We start from the raw sequence: 3,237 nt of genomic DNA, 5'->3' as shown, positions 1-3,237 counted from the left end.
TAAATAAATTTTCTTTTTTTTCTGGAGACAGGGTCTCCACCCAGGCTGGAGTCCAGAGGCATGATCACAGCTCACTGAAGTCTCAACCTCCTGAGCTCAAGTAATCCTCCCACCCTCAGTCTCCTAAGTACCTGGGACTAAAGGTACTCCTGGCTAATTTTTTGTACTGTATATAGGGACAGGGTTTTGCTGTGTTGTCCAGGCTTGTTTCAAACTCCTGGGGCTCAAGCCATCTGCCTGCCTCAACCTCCTAAAGTGCTGACATTACAGGCATGAGCCACTATGCCCAGCCAGGAAATGTTTCAAATACTTGAGGTAATAAATATTTTCAAATTTTATATAAGATTCTATGTAGGTGCTATGAATGTTACAACTCACTGTGAATAATTTACTAAAGGTGAATTCCTCACGATTCATATTAGATAGTATTCAATGGTTTTATCTCAGTGGTTCTGAACCAGGGTTATTTTGACACCCCCGCCCAGGGGACATCTGGCAATGTCTTGAGACATCTGGATTATCACCACCGCAGGGAAGGTGGGCTCACTGGCATTATCGGGTAGATGCCAGGGGTGCTGCTAAGCATCCTGCAATGCCCTGGAAACTCCCTCCAATGCCAGTCCTCCCAAACAATGCCCATATTGCCGAGATTGAATACCCCTGCTTTGTTTGATTTAATGGCATGGCATATACTTGAAGGCCGTCAAACCACAGTTCATTTGTTTTTTTGTTTTAATTCAGATTTTTGATTAGCCAAGCTGGCTGGCATTGCCTCAGTTTGTCTAAATTACCAAGGACCGCTGGAATTTTCCCGGGAATATGTTTCGGGAAAGGTCAGAAACACTTTGGTCGTCTTCACGCTTCCACTCGGTAGCAATGTTTTTGCACATTCATTGACTATCAACTGGTTGTCTACGACTCAAATTACATAATGAATCCAGCACATAAATTATTTACCCAGATTTAATTCCAGCAACTGTTATCTTTGTGTTTTTTTCCCCTCTGCCAGCTAGTCTGGCTCATTTCATTGGAATTTTGGTCATGCCCGTTCTCCTTCTGTACTAAATTATCTCCATAACGTGGTAGAAACAGAACAAGCTTGTGTGTGATATGCTTAACTGTTAATTTACCTAATTAAACTAATTCAATTAAATCATTTACATCTTTTTGGTAACGTGCCAGTTGATACCACGGCAGAAGTAGGATGTTTCAGAAGATGATTGTTCAGCAAATGAATGGGGGGAAAAAAAAGGAAAACAAAATGAGACAACCATCCAAATCTCTTGGCTTGAAACATTAAGTGATACTGAAAAAATGCAGCTTTCACGGGGTACTGTGATTAGCTATTTTTCGTAAATCAATTTTCTTTAGAAACTGGTATTTTAACAGAGTGGTCACAATTTATTGTATAAAATATTTTAAACACTATTTGTGCATTCACATATTTGGTATGTTGAAGTAATGTGTACTTGTTCCCACATTAAGGTGTGATTTGTGAAATGTTTTGTGATGCCAGCAAGATGTGAACTGAGCAGATTCTTTTGAATGAATTTGCAAAATAATTTTGCTAAATTACATAAATATCTTTAGGATACATCCATATTTCATTTACAGTCATCCTCGAAACATCATGCCGTAGTGATAAATGTACAAAATGTACAACATTTTATGCCAGTAAAAATCAACAGAAAAAAAGACAAGAAATTCTAGGCAGGAGAACTTAAATAGTCATCTCTGTGGATCTGCATCAACTCCCTGTATCATTTGACTGATATAGAATCTGCACTTGTGGTGGAACCTAGGCTTGTTGATGGATGGGCCACCCTGGTTTCATCTCTCCAGGGCTTCTGTCTGGGTGGGGACGGGTTTGTTGGTCAGGATTTGGTTCTCTCTTCAGGAGCACACATGCTCAGGGCAAAACCTGAGGCAAAGCGCTATCTTGAGTTATAATGAGGGAATAAAGCCCTAGATTTCATAGAACTTCAGAAAAGCCTGCATGAAACCCATCTACGTTCCTCCATCTGAGCAACCTCCTGATGTTTCCTGGTAAGGCCTATAAGATTCCAGGACAAATCACAACATACAATAAGACTTGGCACCTGCTTGGAGCTTCCTCATCAGAAAGGTACACTTCCTCTACCACGCTTCAGGGACAAACAGGCAGCATAGTTTATCTTCTGGATGTTCTTGCTTTCTACCTATTTTTACTTAAATCTAAGCATCTTTTTCTTTTCTTCTGCCATTTAAGAACCCCAAGAAGGTAATTCGTGGAAATCAAACAGGATGTTTTCAGAACATTTTTTTTTTTTTCTATTTGGGAGGCCACCTCTGCAGATACTTTCCTCTACTCAACCCTTGGATGGGATCATTTGTCTTTACAAATCAATGGCTCCAGCACATCCTAAACTTCCCGACAACAGAGCTTTGGAGGTTGGCAATCAAATGTCTGAAACTAACCTTCCTCCCACCACTCATGCTAAACTAACTCTCTTTTAGTAAATACCAATTCCCTGAAGTCAGGGACCGCCCCGTCTATCCATTTCACAGCCCAAGCACAGTGACTGGCACACAGAAAACACGTAAATTATTGATTTCATAGTTAACAGAGAATAAAAAGAATTTTCCCCAAATCAAAGTCATTTTTCTGCCCAAAGCAACTTTCCCTTTCAACTTCCCAGAGGTCAGCGGCCTCATGACTTCCTGGCACCCAGATTTATGTCCAGATTTACAGTCCAATGGGCCAGATTTCCAAAGGCGTTCACATTTCCTCTCCAATACTCATGTGCCCTCCTTCCTCTGCCTCTTTGCTGTATTCCTTCCTCTTGATAATGTGCAGTCATCCTCCCAACTCCCTCTACCATCTCTGTCATTCCCAATCTCCATGAGTATTATTGATTTGAAGGAAACTGTGAAACAGACAATCCTCCTGGGTTCGTTTGCTTGGGTTTCCATAACAAAGTAGCCTGAGTTACATTTGCTCTGTGAGGAAGCCTCCCAGGCTCTGGGAGGGTAGACATCCGAGATCTGGGTGTTGGCAGGGTTGGTTTTGCGTGAGGCCTCTCTCCTTGGCTGTCTTCTCATTGTGTCTTCAAATGGTCTTCCCTCTGAATCCTACTCTCCCCCTTCTTTCTTATAAGAATCCCAGTCAAACTGGATTAGGGCTCACCATTTTAACTTAATTACCTCTTCAAAGACTCTATCCCCAAATCCAGTCCCATTCTGAGATACTGAGGGTTA

At 41.4% G+C, this 3,237-nt stretch overlaps 1 long non-coding RNA gene across 1 annotated transcript in view; it reads left to right on the top strand.

Annotated features, from left to right (window-relative positions):
• The window catches only part of LOC105537187, a 41,492-nt gene extending 40,015 nt beyond the window's left edge, over window positions 1-1,477 (top strand). The window contains exons 2-3 of the long non-coding RNA XR_001005682.1: window positions 177-315; window positions 742-1,477. This is a non-coding gene — a long non-coding RNA (uncharacterized LOC105537187). The remainder of the gene's footprint in view (window positions 1-176; window positions 316-741) is intronic.
• The last annotated feature ends 1,760 nt before the right edge of the window (window positions 1,478-3,237 follow it).

This window comes from Mandrillus leucophaeus, unplaced genomic scaffold (genome assembly GCF_000951045.1).
Source record: "Mandrillus leucophaeus isolate KB7577 unplaced genomic scaffold, Mleu.le_1.0 Scaffold17, whole genome shotgun sequence".
In the NCBI taxonomy this organism is placed as follows: domain Eukaryota; kingdom Metazoa; phylum Chordata; class Mammalia; order Primates; family Cercopithecidae; genus Mandrillus; species Mandrillus leucophaeus.
This window is presented reverse-complemented; position numbering and strand designations above follow the sequence as displayed.